Here is a 22,453-nt window from a genome sequence, read left to right as displayed (position 1 = left end):
TTTAGAAATGTTGTTTTATTTTCTTTCAACTTATCGCTGCAACTTATTACAAAGCGTGTTCTCAATTAAAGGAGAGCGCGTGTTGCGGATGGGGCCAGGCAAGACACCCCGTAGTTGCCAGGCAGGATAGGTTGAAGGGGCCCGGCTCGGATTGGTGAATGGTGTTGCTGGGGTGAAATTGATGTTGCCAATTTGGAGGTGGGAACAGAGGTTATTTAAGCAATGCTCACAGCAATCTGCTTTCTCTTTTGCTGTGGGCACCGGATCACCCGCCCGCCCTCCCTTGTTTTGGGCTTGTGCTTTGACCTTGCTATGCCTGTCATGGGGTCGTCCGCCTTGGTGTGGGGGCCTGATAGGATTTTTTCCATTTGGCTGATTAGTGTGTGCCATTTGGATTTTGCCTACTGCGTAACAAATTGTCACAACTTGTAAGGTTGGCGGTTAGGCATTGGTTTAAATTGGTTGGAGGAGGGGTATGGATTGGCTGTGCCTGCCCCTCCAATGCTGCTGCTGCACGGGAATTCTGTTAAAGGAATTCAGGGGCTTACCATTCTTTCGTCCAAACCCCTGGAATCGGGTTTGGGCTGCGTAAGCCCCTGGGAGCATGCGGGGAGAAGCTGAGGGTCTGTGCCGCAGCTCCAGTTATCCCTGATCTTGTTCCTCCACACTGGCTTTCGCTGGAATCCGGGAGTCAGTGCTGTCCCCAAGGCGGGGGGTGGGTGGGGACAGATAGTCATAACCAATGCCTAAGCAACCACTCACAATTTGTGTGTTCAATAAAGTTGTGGCCAAAATTATGCCAAAAACCTTAAACAAAAATTATGAGTGATGTGTGAGTTATTGGGGTAGGGGTGTTTTGGGGGACCTCAGCACGCAACTTATCACTGAACTGAAAACTACGGAGAGACCTGGTCTTAATAGAGATACTGGATTCCTGTCTCATTACATATGCTAATCATCTGCATACTATCCCTTGCTTTTTCCAGTAGGACTAATTGCAGTCGTTAACAGTCGTCAACAGGTTTACCATACCCATTGAGTCAATCACCCATCTCCTACTACCCTCCTGAGAAAAACCCTACTTCACCCTCCCACTATATATAAGGGTCTGGTGACTTCTGTTTCAGTGTATCTGAAGAAGTGTGCATGCACATGAAAGCTTATACCCAGAACAAACTTAGTTGGTCTCTAAGGTGCTACTGGACATTTTTTTTAAAAATATATTTCGACTGCATCAGACCAACATGGCTACCTACCTGAATCTATTTTCTTTCAGTATGAGATGAATATTACACTTTTATACTAATGATCCCATTTCCAACGTATATTGTTTGTGTATTTATTATGTCCCCCAAGGAAGGATTTGTTCTGAAACACATGAAGACTGGAATAAATTTCAAGCACCTGCTCCTTCTCCTCCTCCTTTTAACACAAGTGAACAAGTACTTGAGGGGGTCAGGATAACTGACTTGTTACCGGATTTGGCTTGGATGCTGCTTATTTACTGAAGGATCATTGCCTATGAACTTGGAAATGTATTTAACTTCCATGATTTTAGTTAGCTGGCAGACCACTGACTGTATCAAAGCCTTAATTTTCTTTGCTGTTCTACTTTGAAGATTTCCCCTTCTTCCGTCACAGTCGCTTCTCCATTAACTTACTGGCCAACCTTTGCCACATTATCCAACATCTGATGTCTCTCCCAACTTCCTGCTGCAATCAGTCACAGAGTTGACATTTCCATCCTGCAATTTGCCATCCTAAATCCCACTGGGGTCTATTTCTTCAACTTGCTCTTCTCAACCGGATTCAGGGATCTCACCCAGCAGATAAAATTCCTGTCATTGCTCTTCCTTTGTTGGTATAGATGAGGATAATTCTGCCACTTTTTTTTTTTAAGATCAGAAGTGATATCTGGACTGTACACAATTTTAAGGAGCGCTTCCTGTGAAGACCTTTCTCTTCTTCAGTAACCCGTCTCCCAAGCTGATGGTGAATCTTTTCATTAACTGCTTCTTATACGTCCCTGTTTTAAGGTGCCCTGAAGGTTAGATTCTTTGGTTTGCGTGGATTTGCAGGGTGAGTAAAAACAATGCATACATTAGAACCATTTATTTTTAAAATTTAATTTATATGCCACCATTTGTCTGCAAATCACTGGGTGGTTTACAGCATAAAAATACAAAATGAAAACACAAAATACATACCTTAAAAGCAACAACAAAGGAACGCACAAACACATATAAAAGAACATTGCTTGCTTAATCAGCCAAAGGCCTTGTTATAGAGGAATGTTTTTGCCTGGTGTCTGAAGATATGTAATGAAGGTACCAGGTGAGCGTCCCTGGGGAGAGCATTCCACAAATAGGGAGCCACTGCAGAAAAGGCCCGTTCTCATGCTGCCATCTTCCGAAGCTCTTATGGAAGAGGCACATGAAGAAGGGGCTCAGATGATGATTTCAGGGTATGGGTTGGTTGGTTCATATGGGGAGAGGCGCTCCTTGAGGTATTGCGATCTTGAACTGTTTAAGGCTTTGCAGGTCAAAAACAGCAGTTTGAACTGGACCTGGAAACTAATTGGCAGCCAGGGCTGTCAGGTCAGGATTGGTGTCCACAAAGCAGGTACACAAACGTGCTTCTTTTTTTTGCTAAAAGCAATGTCTTGTAGAGATGAGAGTAAAAGTGAAATAATAAAGCAGCAATTCAGCTCATTGGCATTTCAACACATGAAGTCCATTACACTTTTAAAAATTTCAGAAAAAAGAAGTAAGAAATAAAAAGATGGACAAAACACGTATCAACTCTAAACGTACACACACACTTTCCTTAAAATGCAGGTATTCTTGAATAACAGAAGTCTTTCATTGTAAAGAGGCTAAAACATTAGCAGGATTCTAAATACACTTGTAATAGAAAGTACAGTTAACTTAGGAAGATGAAAAATTGGAGAAGTAATGATATGCAGTTGAAAATAGAATTAAGAGTTGATATATAATGAGTTGAAAAAAATGTTGAAATATACATTTGTTAAGAAACCAGAGGCTTTTCTATTAGGAATAATTGGTAATGAAATAAATAGAAAGGATTATAAAATTTTCCAATATGTAGTGACAGCGGCAAGAATATTATTGGCCCAGAATTGGAAACAAGAACAAATACCAACGTTGGAGGAATGGAGAACGAAGCTGATGGACTATGCAGAACTTGACAAACTGACTGGGAAGATCAGATACCAACGAGATCAAAGTTTCATCGAGGACTGGAAAAAATTAGCAGATTATTGGGAATGTATAAGTGATAACGAAATAACGTTAGTGGCACTTAAAGAAGCTCTGTAACAGAACAAGAAATATTGCAAAAAAGCTAAATATAAGAGGGGGGTAAGCATAAAGGTAATACAAAAATTTGGAAATGTGTTTCAAAAAATTAGAATACGAATGATTGGCAGAGAAGCTGAAGGAAGTAAAAAAACTGAAAATTTATTGTAAATTGTTAATGTGGTATGAATGTATGAAAATTAATAAAATATATTAAATAAAAAAAAAGAAAATAGAATTAAGAGGACCCATGAATGGGATGGGGGGGAGTCAGGAAATGGAGAGCAATCTCAATACAGTGGTACCTCGGGTTACGGACGCTTCAGGTTACAGACTCCACTAACCCAGAAATAGTACCTCGGGTTAAGAACTTTGCTTCAGGATGAGAACAGAAATCGCGCGGCAGCAGTGGGAGGACCCATTAGCTAAAGTGGTGCTTCAGGTTAAGAACAGTTTCATGTTAAGAACGGACCTCCAGAACAAATTAAGTTCTTAACGTTCTTTCTCTTTCTCTTTCTCGTCTTCCTTTTTTTCTTCTATTTTAGAAAATCAAATAAAAAACGATATAAAAAAAGAATAATAGAAGCCTTAATAATTTTCCTCTACACTTTTTTTTTTTTTGCATTTTTGGAAATAAGCATCAGATTAGCTACTAAAACAATTTTGGCCTAGTTTATTATTTAATGAATGCAACACTATATCTTATTCCCCCAGGGCACTCTGGCATTTATGGTGCTATTTATCTCGTTGTGCTGTAAGGACTTACGGAAGTGCAATGAAGTACAGAAATCTTTGTCTTGTTCATAAGCCTCAGTCCAGGGTGGTGTCACTCCTCAGGCACGGGCTGATGGGGATGAACAGGGCAGGCAGAAGGAGAGCTTCACCAAGCCAACAAGACCCTCCACCACTGCCCAACGCAAAAGAGGGAGAGACTGGATTGCTCCACAAGCATCTGTGCCATGAATCAAAACCTCCTAAATTTGACTGTCTCCTTATACATGGCCTTACATATTCTCTCTCTGTCAGCTTCAACACTCCCATCTGCAATATGGGGCATAATGACTTGCCTCGCAAGGGTTGTTGTTGTTGTTGTTGTTAATATTACAACTGGATAATGCATGTGAAGCCATTTGAACACTTGAAAGCATGGTACAAATGTTAATATTTTTTTTAAAAAACCACCCACCATCTTCAGCTCTGCAAGAGTTAGATATATTAGGTGGAAAATATATCCTCTGATACATGTTAATATTCATTGTTTTCAATTTTATGAGGAGCAGAACAGCTGGATATTTTAGCCTCAAATTTAGTACATATTTTGGCAAGGTCAACCTGAAGGCTGTGGCTTTTTCTCCTGCGCTTGCTCACAATAATTACCTCATTTATAAAACTGTCTTCCCCTAAAGCTCAGCGAAAGAACAGAGTAGAAATAAAACCTGCCTTTCTTCTGTGTGTGTGGTTCCACTTTTCTTTACAACACCACCCGATAAAGGATGGGGGAGGAATTCGGTTCAGTTCCCTTTTAAAGGTGAACCCAAACAGAAACACAACACCCAAATTTCACAGTCCTCCAAATATTGTAGTGCAGTTCTCCAGCCAAGTCATATGCACAAAAATGCATAGATTGGGGTAGAGTGTGCATAAGAATGAATACAAAATGGCAACAACTTGAAAAATAACATAACAAAAAATAACATAGAAAATGCTTTATAACCAGGAAATGTGTAGGTAATGCAAAATTCAGTACAAAAATGGGCATGTTAGGAGAAGCGTCTGAAGGAGCGTCTCCAACCCCAAGCACTGAGAGCCTTCTGGCGGTTCCCTCACTGTGAGAAGCAAAGTTACAGGGAACCAGGCAGAGGGCCTTCTTGGTAGTGGCGCCCGCCCTGTGGAACGCCCTCCCATCAGATGTCAATGAAATAAACAACTATATGACATTTAGAAGACATCTGAAGGCAGCCCTGTTTTTAATGACTGATGTTTTAATGTATCTTCTGTTGGAAGCCGCCCAGAGTGGCTGGGGAAACCCTGTTGGTTTCGCAACTTTGACCTGTTGCAGGACCTTAGCCAGACCTTAGCAGAACATACACAGAGTTCCAGAAAGCAATCAGTTGCAGGCAGGATGGACGAAGCAGGAACCAGATGCTACTACTAGTAACTTGGTAGTGGTGAGAAGGAAATCTCTAGTACTGACCATCTGAGCTGTTTTTAGCTGCTGTTGGCTGAAATACTCAGATCCTGGAAAGGGAACAGGGGAGACAAAAGGGTCTGAAGGCGGGATAGAAGAAGCCGTGGCCTTTGAAAGGAAGATGCAGGAACCAGAGAAGGCAGCAGGGCAAGGAAAGGGTGGCCACTGTAGAATTGGGGTCTGGAAAGGAGAGTGGTCCAGAGGAGAGAGAAGAGGAGAGAACTATTGAAAAAAGGTACCAGTAGATGCAAAGATGAGGGTCATAGATTGATTGGAATGGAATAGCCAGCTAGATATGTGAATGCAAGCCTAAACCTCATGAAAGACGCAATTTGTGTTGGTAAAGACAATGACATTTTATCATATCGCCTGATAAATTGATATAATAATAAAAAAGAGAAAACAAGCTCAAGGAACATTATTGGGTGCACAGTCTTTTTCCACATCTGTTTTGTTACATTAACTTCCATGGCCATATCTATTAATTTTATTTTATTTTTTGAAGGAAAGAGAACTGGCCCTTTAGTACCTCAGTTGTGCAATGGAGAAAACACACAGTTATGTTTTTTACAGTATGAGGGGAAATAAATCTCTGGCATAAGATGGGATTCGAAATGAAAGTTTCCATATGTCGGGAAGGGAAAATGATGTTTGACAAACACACACACACACACACACACACACACACCCAAGTAGTGTAATGTTTCCCCACCCTCCTTTTGGGCTATATAAAGTTCCTGCCGTTTCTGGTATGCATCCTCCAAACTGTCCAATTTGGAACTGAGCAGGGGAATTCTCTCTAGGCTTCCAGGCAGAATTTCATTATTATTTGAATGTTCCGTTTCCCTTGCCTAAGTCATGCAGCCAGCAGAGGAGACACAATTCATCACCGGCCCTTTGAAGCAGACCACAGCAAACGTTCTTTCGGTGAAACAGCCGCTGATGGGCATTCATACTGTGAACAACGCTGTAGTTGTTTTGGCGGTGGCAGGAGATTTTAAAGATGACTGGAACATCTCGCTCAGCTGTCGATAGCCAAAGTGCACCACAGGGAAACTTAAAACTTGCAGGCAAGAGAAGGAGGAGGAGGAGGAGGAGGAGGAGGAGAAAACGATTAGGGTCACTCAGATTTGAGGATGGTTCACATCCTGTAGTACTGAGAATAACTTAACAATGAAACCCAAAAGACAATTGTTGACTCCTTTTCCATTTTTGACGTCATTTCAGGTTTCCATAGTCTAGGGTGAGATTTGCAGCAAAGCTCAAAGGCCTCCTCTTGGAGGTGTTCAAGAGGAAATAGGCAAAATACAATGTATTTCAAATGTGTTTGTTGTAGTTATTGGGAGGAGGGCTTACCACCTAGCGTGAACACTGACGCATCATCTCAAACAGAGGAAATAGAGGACTGTCAGGGACTGGACTGATGGGGGCTTCCTCCCTTCTCCTGAACCTTCCTGAAGACAGCATAGATTTAGAACAGTGGTTTGCAGAAGGGCATAGTTCAGAGGCTGCAGTGGAGAGAAGCTGGGAAATACTGGAAGAACAGCAGGAAGAGGAAACACCAGGGGAGAGACAGCTGGCAGACTTAGTGTCTTTGGAAAGCATTCCTGACCCCACCCCCTCTCCTAAGACTAAGCAGTAAAGGTAAAGGGACCCCTGACCATTAGGTCCAGTCGTGGCCGACTCTGGGGTTGCGGCACTCATCTCGCTTTATTGCCCGAGGGAGCCGGTGTACAGCTTCCAGGTCTTGTGGCCAGTATGACTAAGCCACTTCTGGCGAACCAGAGCAGCGCACGGAAACGCCATTTACCTTCCCGCCGGAGCGGTACCTATTTATCTACTTGCACTTTGATGTGCTTTCAAATTGCTAGGTTGGCAGGAGCAGGGACTGAGCAACGGGAGCTCACCCCGTTGTGGAGATTTGAACCGCCGACCTTCTGATCGGCAAGTCCTAGGCTCTGTGGTTTAACCCACAGCACCACCCACAGAAAGCTCAGATTAGCCAACATAGGGGTGATGTGAGGGGGTGGGACTTTACTTGGAGCAACACCATTTCTAGAGAGAGAGAGAGAGAGACGTTCCTTTGTCTCTCGCTGTGGTTATTGAATAAACTAATTGGTAAAAACTTTTCTTTTCTTTTATCTGCTTCCTTGCTGCCACCAGGGGAGGGATCCGATTCCCTGGAGCCTGACAAGGTCAAATAGATGAAACCACTTTCCCTACAGTGAAACTGCTGGTGGCATCTCACCCCTGACTGTTTCTGCCTCTGCCATACTACTGGCTCATTCATAAACACACATACCAAAATGTACATAGGTTGTTCTAGGGGTTGGTGAGCTGGTGACTGAGTCTTGGCTTGTAGCTGGGAATTGGCACTTCTCCTCCTATTAACTTTGGACAGATCCATACCACACATCCAAAGCACTTTTGAAGCACTTGACTTTCCCCAAAGAATCCCAGGAACTGTAGTCTCCCTCTCACAGAGCTATGGTTCTCAGCATCCTTTGGTTCTCAGCATCCCAACTATAGGGCCCAGAACTCTATGGAGAACCTCACATGCCTTATATGTGTGTTGGATGTGCTTTAGATATATGGTGTGGGTCAACAATGCCAGCAAAATACACACAGAAACATGATTATCCTGCTGCATCTTTGCTGGTCCTGTTTTAACTTCCATTGTACGGTACAGTGGTACCTCAGGTTAAGAACTTAATTTGTTCTGGAGGTCTGTTCTTAATCTGAAACTGTTCTTAACCTAAAGCACCACTTTAGCTAATGGGGCCTCCTGCTGCTGCTGCACCGCCACTGCACGATTTCTGTTCTCATCCTGAAGCAAAGTTCTTAACCCGAGGTACTATTTCTGGGTTAGCGGAGTCTGTAACCTGAAGCGTATGTAACCTGAGGTACTACTGTATCTCAGAACAGATTATTGCAGGGATTTGTTTTTCCAGAAATTGCAAGAAATAGCAATAAAGCAAAATATGTATGAAATAGGTTCACATAAACCAGGGGGAAAGGATGCTTTGGGGACAAATCTAGCCTGTAGACGTCATTTGTTGAAAATGAGATATACATTTCCCACCCACCCCATTCAATCACAAATGCCCAGTGGGTTGGTTGGTTGGTTCCCTATTATCCCTATTGTACAGATGGAAAAACTGAACCTGGAAGAGAGTGGGGAGACTTTGCTTGAGGCCATCCATGAGTCCATTGCTCTATTGGGTTTTAAAACCAGTATTCACAGATCACCAATGACTCTTGGCATAAAATCTATTGCCTTTAATTGTTATTCCCACACTAAGCTTATTGGCATCTCACTTTTGCACGCCCTCTGGTTTGTTTGTAGCTGTTTTCTTTTTCCTTCGGTGAGTTAACTATAAATTGCAAGGGAGAATTAATTCAGTTACAGCTATAACAACAGGCTATTTATACTTATGCTTGGTTTGTTTCCCATATAGTTGTACAGATTTTTCAAAAACAAGTTTAATTCATCCAAGCAGTAATCTGTGGTGCAGAGCAATGATAGAATAGGGTAAAATTATAATTTAAATATTTGAATGCTCTTTCTTTCTTTCAACAGTACCAGAGCCTATAATGTATGGAAATCTGCACACATTTGCATTGCAAATGAGACTGGGAAACTGCCTGTGTTTAAACCACTGGTGAAAGCTACTTTTTGGCATTTTCTAGTAATGTCTTGCTGTCTGCAGCCATGCAAAAATCTAATCAAATCCAGATTTGTTTAGTCTCTTGGCACTGTGCCTCGGTTTCCCTTGAGGGAGAGGGGTTGATTAGCACTTCTTCTTTCTTCCCTCCCTATTCTATTTCTCTCAAGTAAGGCTGCCAGACCTTCTCCAAACGTGGCAATACTCATGCAATTAATAGTTGGATGTTAACAGAAATAGTAGCTGTGAGCAGAGACCATGGTGGGTGGAGCAAGAAGGGATTTTATGCTGCCATTGCCCTGCTCTGAATCAGCCCACACACAACTGCTGTTCGCACTAAGGAGAAAGCGAAGATTATCATTTTGTTATTATTGCCACCATTTTAATTATTGTATATTGTTTTGTTTTATGTTGTTAACAGTCCTGGGCACCCTTTGGGGAGGAAGTGAAATATATAAATCATGGATGGATGGACAGACAGACAGACAAAAATCCCTTATCTCCCTCACCCTCCCTTAAGTGTTATATAAACAAGACAGAGAATAACAGAGGGAGGCAGAAGGAAGCTAAATCTGAACCTGGCAAGGGTTTGAGTTTCCCACAAAACCTTGAACACCTGCAAATCATCAAAGCCATCACACTCCCCACACTGATTGCGTGGAGATAATTTACTGCAGATTGTTTGCTTCAAGTGTATCCCCCGGGAGTAGAACATTTTTTAAAGTCAGGGAAATGTCCCCTCAACAAGCATGTTAATGCAGCTCAAGTGCTGTGCTACTGAGTGATGTATGTATTCTTGTCAAGGGCATTGCTCTCCTTGCTTCACTGTCAGCTGCAGCTGAGGAGGAATGTATGGATGTGACAATTTTGGTTTCTCTTAGTTTCTCATTTATTTTCAATCCAATGGTCAAGAAGGCAGATTCTGCATGTGCTGTAGGGGGAAGTGAGGAGCAGAAGGAGCTTGTCAACCTGGGAAGGTTGCCCATCTAGGAGAAGGAAAACTCTGGTCGTAAACCTCTGCTGCCTTGTGGGATGTCTTCAGGAGGAGGAAAGGCTAGGGAGTAAACACTGAACAAATCCAGAGTGGAGTCCCTAAGACAGTTGGATGGCACCTTGTATGTCTCCTTCTGGCAACTCCTGCAGCCAAGCTGGTGCCAAACTTACTGCTCTGCTTTCCTTTAGACCACATCAGTGAGGCCATGGGCAGGGAGATGTTGTCTGAGCATCCCTGGACCTCCATACACACTGCCCCCGCTTGTGCCCCAGGGAGATCACTTCAGTGCTGCTAGTGCAGTGGTTTAACTTTATCCCTAGAGGCGCCCTCCATTCTCCCTTGAAACTGATGAACGCCAACAACAACAGATAACCAGTATGATCCAGGAGTACTGCAAGCCGCTCCATCATCCTCTCCATCACTTTCCCAAGAAAAAGAGTGTTATCCATGAGACAGTAGTTATTGCACAGCTCTTGGTATGACTCTTGAAGTGTGGGCACAGCACTGCTTCTTTAAGGGTGGCAGATACTGCCCATCCAGCAATGAAGCTTTCACAATAACCTGGACCCCTCCATCAACCTACTGCAGGTAGCTTTAATAAGCATTCGGTTTTTCAGGCACCTGGATGACTGATTCAAATACCACCTAGCTCCTTCTGAATTTCAACACGTAAGCATAGAATTAACGGAAATAGTTCACATAAAGTACCTTCCATTATTATGAAGGCGGAGCAAAACTAAAGAAAACTGGGGCATAATGAGCGTGTAATTGCTATATCAGGTTACAAAGGAGAATATAAAACATTCCATTTAGAGTCAGTTTCATAACACTTGCAATTATGTCAATATCTGCCACTTTGAAAGTTGAGGGTGTGTCTCAAAGACAATGCTTCTGTGTAGATGCTGTTTTAGGACACATGGGAAATCATATACCGCAGAGTGAAATTCAGCATTGTGTAAACAGACATCCCCTTCCTCTCTTCTGTAAGCCTCTGGAGCAGTTTTTGGGTGCATGCGGGAGAATTGGGAGAGAGTGGAAGGTGTGTTGCACAAGTGCAAATACACATGGGCACTACTGAATTCAGCCACAGTATTTACTCAGTGACTTGGTCGTTGGTCATCGAAACACCATTTTCAGCCATGTTTGTTTACCATTCTTACTTTATTTTTCAGAACCATGTACCCAATTGATTTTTACAAAAACAAATAGTTCTCCATTAGACTAATATGAAATATCACTTTCTGCATTAGCACATTAGCACAGTAGCTAGCAGTGGTAATGCAATAAAAAGTTGTATCATTCATGGTAACATTTTTATTAGACTAATATCATGCAATCTTTGAAACAAAAATACTTAAAAATGATGCATTGCTTGTTCCTAATGTACTGATTAAAATCTTTGCAATATCTTCTAAAAAATGAAGCTCTTGGACAAGTATTTCATAATATTAGACATCTGCAGGGTGAAAATGAGACCAGCCCACAAGTTTTCAGAATTACTCTCCTAAGCAGATTGTCAGTGCAATCAGCATATGTCTCTCTTTCTTTGTATATGGGGGTCTTTGTGATGCGGTCAGCAAAAGAGGTTAGCTGAACTGTTGCTGAAGAAATGCAATTTTCACTGAACAACTGATCTATCCAATTAATGAAGAAGACCTGCTTTGCTGCCTCTAATTTCAGTAATTTTGCAAGTTTTGTCAAATCACTGAACAAGAATAGCAATTAAAGAACCGTTCCCTCCACACTATCCATTCTACTTACATGAAAATAAATTGCTGAATTTAGCAAAAATCTATCCAAAACCTGAACTCCTCATTGAATACACATGAAATAGTAAAGGGTGATGATGAATTTGGTCAGCAGAAAAACTGCCCAAAGCAGGGATCAGCAACTTCCATGTATCAGGGCCAAATCTGCCCCCTTAAGGAGTCCCAGCTGCTTTTCCCTGCTCTATTATCAAGCTGAACAGGGAGGTATGTGGAGGGAATGGTTGCAGCACTTGGATTTGCTCTTGGCTGTCTACTTTGAGGTCAGTTCTGTTGGCCCACAACCCTTCATGCCTTCCTCAAAGCAATCCTCCTATGAAATCACTTGTGGCCTGCAGGGTCACCACCCTTAGCAGCAGTGGCGTAGCGTGGGTTGTCAGCACCCGGGGCAAGGCAAGTAATTTGTGCCCCCTAACCCATGGATTTGCGCCCCCTAATCCGTGGATTTGCGCCCCCTAACCCATGGATTTGCCCTAACCCCCAGATGTTGCGCCCGGTGCGGCCAGCCCCCCCTGCACCCCCAACGCTACGCCACTGCTTAGCAGTATTGTGGGGACAGAACTGCTTGGTGGTGATGCCAGAGTTGTGCAGATGCATTGATGGCTCTGCCAGTGCAGCCATGCAGGGGTGGACCTGCTATGAAACTAAGGAATCTTAAGCTTCAGGGCCCCCGAAGCAACTTTAGTGCACATTGCTTGCACTAAATGGGTATAGTAGACCAAATTTCATCATTCCATGATGCATCCCCCCATAACTCAAAAACTATAAGGCATAGGATTTTTTAAAATTCACTTTACAGTAGTACCTCGGGTTACAGACACTTCAGGTTACAGATGCTTCAGGTTACAGACTCTGCTAACCCAGAAATAGTATCTCAGGTTAAGAACTTTGCTTCAGGATGAGAACAGAAATTGCACCACAGCAGTGGGAGGCCCCATTAGCTAAAGTGGTGCCTCAGGTTAAGAACAGTTTCAGGCTAAGAACGGACCTCCAGAATGAATTAAGTTCTTAACCCGAGGTACCACTGTATTGATCTTAACGTGAGATAATCCAGTATGACAATTTTAATCAAAAAATCTGAGATGTAGCAGTTAATTAAAAGAAGAAGTGGTGGTCTGTTGTGGAACAACCCCACTGAAATAGATAACAGCGGTTACCCAGGCCTTGTTGCTGGTTATGAAGGGGCCCACATAACAGTACAAGTGTCAGGGCCCCCTGAATGTAGGTCCACCACTGCAGCCATTCTGCCCCAACCTTGCTGCTTCCATGTCCCCACATTGTCCTGATAAGCAGCAGTGAAGCTAGCAGCTCCTGCATAAAAACCATCATTGATGTGCATCTTTCAGAGTGTCTAGATGCTGATGTACTAGTGCTGCTCCAAACCTTTCTTCCTCTCTATATTTTCAGCAAATCTGCCTCTTTACCGCTCACCGGAAATGGATACTTCTTCCCAGCTTTTGTCTTCCATTTTCCTTTGCACCTTTGTTTCAGCCGTTAACAGACACTGAATCCATTAAAAATTATTATATGCATCAATATGCAAAATTTACCCCTTTTTATTTTTGTACACTTTACTTGGGCAAAATTCAGAGAAACGTGAATTTCGAAGGAAGGCTGTCTTTCAGTTCATGTACTGAATTGCGAAATAGGTAAGTCTGTCTTTAAAGGCAGACTACCTTGCCCAAAATGTGAGGCATGTTATTCTACATATATTGAATACGGCTCTATATATTTGTTTCATTTATGAATATCTTCCTATGAAACATCTTGAAATGATCAAAAACATCAACAACAAAAACATCTAAAAGTATTTCATCTCTAAAAACCCCCCAACAATTTCCTAACCAAAAGCAAATAGTTAAAACAATTCCACATATAAAATCAATAACATGATGTTTCCATCTTTATTAATTTTCAGGAGGAATTTGAAAACATTCCTGCTCACCCCAACATTTGGTGGCTTAAGAATACTGTTCCTGGCAACCCAGAGTTTGTTGGGTGGGGGACTGCTTTTAACTGTAACTACTTTTAGATGTTTCTCTGTAATTGTTTTTAGAGTGTTTTGCTTGTTTTAGAATGCTTTCTCTTTGTTTTTGTTTTAAAATTCTGCATCTAAAATCCTGCCTTGAAGAGGAAGGGCAGGATATAAATCCAATAATAATAATAATAATAATAATAATAATAATAATAATAATAATAATAATTTTGCATGAAGGAAAATAGAGAGTTCCAAAGGTACCACATCTAATTCTAAAGGCACTCTGAGCAAGAGCCTCTGAGAAAGATTGCAGTGGTCCAGCAGGCTTAAATTGGAGTCAGTGGTCCTGCAATATATCTGTGTTGAGGTGGTTTTGATCTGAAAAGTTAATGGCATTTCTACTAGGAAATGCTGTCGTGTCCACCTTCATCCTCTCAGTGAGTCTCCACTAAGCAGCAAACACTTTCCCATTTATCTCTTCTAGCTATAATGCCTTAGTCAAAATGGCAGCATTTGGACAAAAAAAAATTTTCTGCTGTAGCTTGGCCTAGAGAATGTGTTTTAAATAGCTGTTCAATATCTGGCTCAATATCTATCTAAGGTGATCAAAGATAGATGAACTTGTAAATCATTTGCTTTCCTATATAGCTGAAAATAGCTGGTTCTTTCCCCATCTTTAGTTCAGTGTAAAAGTCTTTCCCCATAAACTCTTTTAATGTTCATTTGATAATGTGAATTGGTTGGATTTTTATTTTTATTTTAAGAATTTGATTTGAGCTGTATTGATCCGAACAACCATTCACATTTCACTAGTGCCTTCTACCAAGAAAGCATGAGCCCATTAAAGTAAGCGTTGCAGGGCCTTTGGCAGAATTGGTATCTATGATTAGCCTTCATTTATTGAAGATGAAACTGAAGCACGCAAACAATTACTCAGCAGGTCCTACAGCTTGTTAAGTGCTGTAAAATCCAGCCCTTGATCTCCTGCCCAGAGATTCAACAAAAGATAATGTTCAATAGTCAAAGAGATAGGAGAGATGACCTAATAGGATTTTCCACCTCGCCTTGATAGTTCCAGAGAGTATGTTTGCCAAATCTGTAATAACACAGACTTATGTGGCATTTTGATTAAAATAAGAGCAATGAATTACAGAGGAGTGGGGAAGCTTATAGCTCAATCTTATACACGACTACTTGGAAGTAAACCTCATTGTTTTCCATGAAGCTTACACCAAGGTAGAGATGGGGAAGAAATTCTACTTCTTTTTCATTTTAAGAAGAAACGATCCAGTTTGCACTTCTCAAATCAATATGTAAAGCAGAAAACAACTACCCTTCCAAATGTTCACTTCTCTGAATTTTGCGGTGCCATTCTTCATCCAAGTAATATGTACAAATACATATATACTAGGGTAAAGTATGCATATATTAGAGGAAATATAACATAAAATGCTTTATATTAGGGAGCATTGCTTTGAAAAGAATGTGTATACAAGGCTAAATTCCACAAAAGCATGTATATATTAGGAAATGTTTGCACTAAAGTTCTGATGAAATCTCGGAGAGCTTTAACACACACACACACACACACACACACACACACACACACACTGATGTGAAGAAATGAATTTAAGATTGGGGAAAATAAGAAATCAAAACCAACAGATTCTCCTACCATTCAGCAAAAGTGATTGCACCAGCTTTGAACTGCAAAGGCTCTAAATAATGATGTACTTGTGAAATTTCTAGCTAAAGTTTTTGTGTGTGTGTGCTGCACGTAGCTACAGCAAGCTCAGACCAGACTATTAAGCTCATCCAGATTTTATTTCTCCTTTTAATGCAGCATCTGTTAAAGTGCAGTGTACTTTTAAATTTTGTTCTCAGAATTAAGGCTTCCTATGAAACAAAATGGCCAGAGGACTGAAATTGAACCATGGTTGGTTGCTTAAAATAAAATAAAATAAAAACTGCTTAGCTTAGCTTATCCTTGAAGTGGGAAGAATAATATTGGCCTTGTATGCAGAAAATAAATGAAAAGGAACTCTTAAAGTATTGTCACTTCAGATCTAGAGATTTTAAAGGCCTGTGGGAACTTGTCATATCAGGTGATAGGTCAGTCACAGCATCTACATATATCAGGAGTGGGGAATTATGGAGCTGAGAGTTGGAGTTCAAGAATATCAGGAGAGCCAGAGGTCCCCATCCCTGTGCTAGGAACATAGATATACACATGAAGCTGTCTAAACCAAGTCAGAACATGGGCCCATCGAGAGCTGACAAGGACTGGAAGCAGCTCTGAGGGTATTAGGCAGGAGTATTTTTCCAGCTCTACTTGGAGATATAAGAGATTTAAAGTGCAAGAACATAAGACAAGCTGGATCAAGCCAATGGCCCATCCAGCATCCTGTTCCCACAATGGCCACCCAAACGCCTGTGGGGAACCTGCGAGCTGGGCATGAGCACAACCGCACTCAGCTCACCTGTGATTTCCAGCAATTGGTATTTAGAGCCATAATGCCTCTTACAGTGGCGGCAGGACATAACCACAATGAATAGTAGCACAGAGAGCCTTATTGTCTAAGAATATGTCTAATCCTCTTTTAAAACCATCCAGGTTGGCGGCCATCATAGACTCCCACGGGAGCAAGTTTAACTATGGGCTGCATGAAAAAGTATTTTATTTTATCTGTCCCGAATCTTCCAACATTCAGCTTTGTTGGATGCCAGTGTTACGATGCCAGGCCTAATTTTGTAAACTTCTTTCATGTCACCTCTCACTATCATTTTCTCTAAACTAAAAAGACCCAAATGCTACTGTCTTTCCTCATAGGGGAGTTTCTCCATTAAGCCAGAGACCTTTTACATATAAAAGCTACCACCAACTTTTGGATTTCTTCAGTGGGTGAAATGTTTTAACCCTGGCTTTTAAAAAGATGGTTGCCTTTAAGATTTTCCTTTGTTTCACTTTATGTTGGTTTTAATGGAGGTGCTTGTTTATCGTTGAAAGTTGCTTTGAGTTTTGTTTGTAGAAAAAAGTAATTAACAAGTTTAAAGCAGAAGAATATTAATAATAGCCCTTTCTCTACCATCAGCTAGCTTATGCTTCCTATTTTGTGAAAATGGAACAAACATATAGGTAAGTCTTAGGGGGGAAACCCTCCTCCTATTAAGAATGCAGGGGAGAATAAGCTGATTGTTTTTGTAGAAAGTGTTGAAATGTGTTCATTTTTACTTCCAGGAGTCCCCAGAGATCTTTACAATATGAGCAATAAGGGGAAGGCTCTGGCCTGCTTAACTTCACATACAAAGATGGTTGTGCTATCTTCCTTGAAACTCTCAGAAGGAAAATAATCTCATCTCACTGAAATCTCCAGGGTATGTTCTCTTCAAAAGAAATTGCAAAGATGACTGATAACAAGCCACTAAGAGTATTTGCATTGTTGGCATTCTCTCTCTATGGCTTCAAGGATCCAGGTGCCCTATATTTGCAGTGCACTTTAGGGAGGTGGTTGTGCTACCTTTTCCTAGATGTATTGCTTCCACGCTCCACTAATTCTGTCTCAATGCCACACACAAAAAGAGGAAATTTGTCACCCACTGATGACAAAGTTTCTGTTACATTCTCTGCAAATTTTGCCTCCCAGCCACAACCAAATCAGTAAGGGAGCGTAGAAAATGAAGCAAAGAAGTCAATATCCTTTTTATTTTAAGAATTGCAGATTTTACACACACACACACACACACACACACACACACAAAACCTTTCTCCCCAATGTGCAGTAGTGGATGACATGGGGAGGTAGATGGAAGCACTTACCTGAGATGCCTGAGGCACAGTGCAAGAGCAAGATTGGCTCTTCTGGTGCATTATCAAAACGTTGCGGTGCAGTTCTCCAGAAAAATAATTGGTACCAAACTGCATATGCATGCATGTAAATGTATATATTAGTGAAGATAACATTTCAAAATGCATTATATTAGAGGGACATGGATTTGCACAAAAGAACCATGAAAAGGGACAGCAGGAGCCTTGAGGTTGTGCATCGACATTTAGCCCCTGAACAACAACCTGATCTTAGAATAATAGAAACATAGAATGTAGAGTTGGAAGGGACCCCAAGGGTCATCTAGTCCAAGCCCTTGCAACATAGAAATCTCAACTAAAGCATCTATGGCAGATGGCCGTCCAACTTCTGCTTACAAACCCTAAATGAAGAAGAGTCTACCACCCTCTGAGGGAGTCCATTCCACTTGTTGAACAGCTCTTCCTGTCAGAAAGTTCTTCCTGGTGTTTAGTCAGAATCTCCTTTCTTGTAACTTGAAGCCATTGGTTTGAGTCCTACCTTCAAAAGCAGGAGAAAACAAGCTTTCTCCATCTTCCAGAGCCAGTGTGGTGTAGTGGTTAAGAGCGGTAGATTCGTAATCTGGGGAACCGGGTTCACGTCTCCGTTCCTCCACATGCAGCTGCTGGGTAACCTTGGGCCAATCACACTTCTCTGAAGTCTCTCAGCCCCACTCACCTCACAGAGTGTTTGTTGTGGGGGAGGAAGGGAAAGGAGAATTTTAGCCGCTTTGAGACTCCATAGGGTAGTGATAAAGCGGGATATCAAATCCAAACTCTTCTTCTCTTCTTCTTCTTCTTCCATGTGACAGCCCTTCAGATATTTGAAGATGGCTATCATATCTCCTCTCAGTCTCTTCTTCTCCAGGCTAAATCTCCCTCAACTGTTTCTCATAAGGCATGGTTTCCAGATCCTTTATCATCTTGGCTACCGTCCTCTACACAAGTTCCAGCTTATAAATATCCTTCTAAAATTGTGGTGCCCAAAACTAGACACATTATTCCAGGTGTGGCCTGACCAAGGCAGAATAGAGTGGTACTATGACTTCCCTTGAACAGTGGCGGAGCTTCATGCTCCGGCACTGGGGGGCGGAGAGCATGCGGGGATGGGGCTGGTTCGCATCCCGGGAGCGTGATGTGCTGCCTGCAGGGACGTAGTGCACGTCCTGGGGGTGTGGCATCCAGCAAGGGTGGGGGGCAACCATGATGGCACCCCACCAGGATTGAACTGCTGGGAGCGGTATGTTCCCCCCGCACTCCTCTTCCTCCGCCAGTGCCCTTGAAGTCAGGCACATGGATCACCCAGCCAGTCTTTTCCACTGTGGTGAGATGGACTGCATTTAAATTTAAATGACATTTATCATTTCTAAATTCATATCTATGCAGATAACTTATCACATGCAAATTTAATACAAATCTGTGTCTCCTTTTGTCCTCTTTTCTAGTGATGCATTTCCTTCCCCCACCCCAGCCAGTGTGGTGTAGTGGTTAAGAGCAATGGACTCGTAATCTGGTGAACCGGGTTCGCGTCTCCGCTCCTCCACATGCAGCTGCTGGGTGACCTTGGACTAGTCACACTTCTTTGAAGTCTCTCAGCCCCACTCACCTCACAGAGTGTTTGTTGTGGGGGAGGAAGGGAAAGGAGAATGTTAGCCACTTTGAGACTCCTTAGGGTAGTGATAAAGCGGGATATCAAATCCAAACTCCTCCTCCTCCTCCTCTTCTTCTTCTTCTCTTAATGCACACTGCCAACCATACAATAAGCCATTGGCTAAGAATGCTCTCTTCTTCTTTTCTTACCGCATACCAAATAAAATTGGTTGTAACAAGCCAAATTCCATTAGCCTGGGCTTTAGCCCCACATGATAGACCCTAGGGTGTGCTGTCTCAGTCTGTTAGCTTTTATTACTGCAGGTGTCCTCAGTTCCTTCCAGGGCCACCCAGAAGGAAAATGAGTGGGGAAATAGTGCTTTCTGGCCAGCCCAGAACTTACCTAGTTCCAGCAGAGCAGGTAAGGAAGCAAAACCAAATGACATTGCAATCCTACATATATAGGGTTATGATTGTATTTACTTATGGGGAACCTGTGTCACTCCAGATGTTGTTGCACTACAACTTCCACCAGCTTCAGGGTGTATAGCTGGTGGCCAGGGATGGGTTCCCCCCCCCCAGCCCAGTTGGTTACAATACTGTAGGTTTAGGAACAGCAGAAGCCCCCTCTATTTGGAAGGAACTTAATTGTTGTTTGGGAGTTTACTGCATCAGCTAAATTTCTACTGGCAAGTGCAGAACACAGCTCAAAAGCATTGCAGCATTGAACAAAAGCAAGAGCAAAGCACAAAACCGGCACATTCCTCACTTTACAGTCTTAGTACGATATTATCTATGAGTTCAGCAGTGACCTTGGAGTGCCAATGACAGCGGAAAATGCTGCAAAGGGGCAGGCAATTGGTTTCTAAGGTAAATATTGGATACAAACAATTCTTTGTTTGACAAGATGTATTGGGGGATATTATGCTTTCAGTGCAAGCCTGTGTGACCTAATGAGCAGCTTTCCCAGCATGCATCAGGTCAGACACTCTCATTTCTGAACTCACGCAGCTTTGAAAACTCTCTTTACATTGTACTTGGCATTTTACATCCAGGTCCTTAAAAAAAAAAAAAATCTGGGCTAGAGCAGAAATGAGTATTTGCAAACTATTCAATACTTGGCTAAACTTTCCAATTTATCTGTTCATATTTGAATCCAACGTTTGCATCAACATTTTTAACGTGATTTTTTTTTAAAAAAATCCCACTAGTATCCAAATACTCTGAGTTTACCAGTATCTATCGATCACTGCATGCTATGGTAAGAAGGAGAACTTGATGCAGGCCCTTTGATTTGAACTGTTTCCAGAACCAACATGTTTCCCAAGCTTTTACAGCAAAGGAATGGGAAACATGTGGCTTTTCAGATATTGTTGGATTGCAACTCCCATCATCCCTGATCACTGGCCACACTGGCCGGAACTGATGATAGAGAGACTTGCTTTAAACATATAGTGTTAGGAGGCTACCAGTGAAGGTTTGTGAAAGTGGCTGTATCAAAACAACACATTCAGTGGACATTAGAGGTAACAAGGACCAAGGACACTGTCAGGCTCCTGTCCCAAAGCACAACCGCGGCAACTCTTACTTGAAACTAAGGAATGCCACCGGCAAAGCGGCGCAGCTCCCTCCCTTCCCCCGACGGCTCGGTGTAGGCTGGGTGGGTGGTGTGGGTGGCACGCCAAATGTCACCCCCCTCAGTGAAGACACCCGGGGCGGTCCACCCCCCACCGCACCCCCTTCCCCCACCCCTGCTATGAAATAAGAACAGATACATAAGGCCTACTCTAATTTAAGTACACCAGCGTACATTATTGTGTTGAGAAGGCCTAAGACATGTTGCAAGCATCAGGAAATGGATGGTGCCTTTTGGGAATGTGAGCACCTTGCAAAATTGCCAAACAGTTTTTTGAAGTTTTTGTTCAGGAGACATCTTGGCCTGAGAGGAACATGGTGCGGCAGACTAGGATTAAGCTCTGTGGCTTAGCAGTGTTGTGTAATTCACACTACCATTTCCTCAGCCTTGGTTCATTTTAGGCTGAGTGGTGATAACTTCATACACAAGGAAATAAAGAGAGAAATCTTCTTCTTTATTTAGAAAAAGAAAAAGGCAGAGGAAAGCTAGGTAAAGCATGCAGCGTATGTTTTGTGCATCTGCCCTTCAGCCCCAATAAGGAACTGCAGACAGGCTCATTTAATGCCCGTCTAGACTAGATTTTGCAAGCCTGCAGGTTAATTGCAAAAAATAGCTGTCTAAGAGCAATTAAAGTTGATATCACTGTCAGGTGAACACCTTGGCCTATTTATAAACCTACTTATGGTTATCAGATTCTGGAAAAGCAACTTGATCTCATTCCACATGGACGGTATCGTTCCTGAGTCCCCACACATCACAAACGCTGAAGTCGGTCTGCATGTATGTGCAAAGAACATTCCTTCCTCTTTGTAATAATCATGTCACAACCAAAGCCAGGAAACAGATTTTCTTGCTGGTACTAATTAGGCATATTACCCATGAATCCTGGCAAACATAAACACAAACTGTAACGATTTGTCAACAGATGACTCCAATTTGCATTCTGATAGATTCCACCACCACCAGCCTCCCCAACTGAGCAGGATGCATAATCATCTCTCTCCTGAGTCTTATTTTTTGGTTTAAGAATGATAGTTTGAGAGAAATAAAATTAAGTACAACCCACTATGCTCACGGTTCCTATGGAATGGCCATTCACTTTTTGGATGATAATGCAGGAGATCATTTTATGGCTAACTGCAGGCCACAACATGAGGTTCAATAATTCTCAAATGAGGACTTCCAGCCTTCAGGCTGTGGTAGAGGGGTAACCCCCCGCTGATGTTACAATAATAATAATCCCTGACTATTGGCCATGTTGGCTGGGGCTTATGGGAATTGGAGTCCAGCGACATCTGGAGGTACAACATTGGCCACCCCTAGCCTAACATTGGACATCCTGCCTCCCCAGTGCCTCAGCCTCACTGCATGCCAGTCAAACATCAATTTGCTCCTAAGAGCACTTTTTCTGTGAGCTGTCCTTCCTCAAAATGATTTCATTTCAGCCTTTGCTATATTTGCTATACTCCATCATCTTG

The sequence above is a fragment of the Podarcis filfolensis genome (genome assembly GCF_964270895.1).
Source record: "Podarcis filfolensis genome assembly, chromosome: 11".
NCBI classification, from domain to species: domain Eukaryota; kingdom Metazoa; phylum Chordata; class Lepidosauria; order Squamata; family Lacertidae; genus Podarcis; species Podarcis filfolensis.
This window is presented reverse-complemented; position numbering follows the sequence as displayed.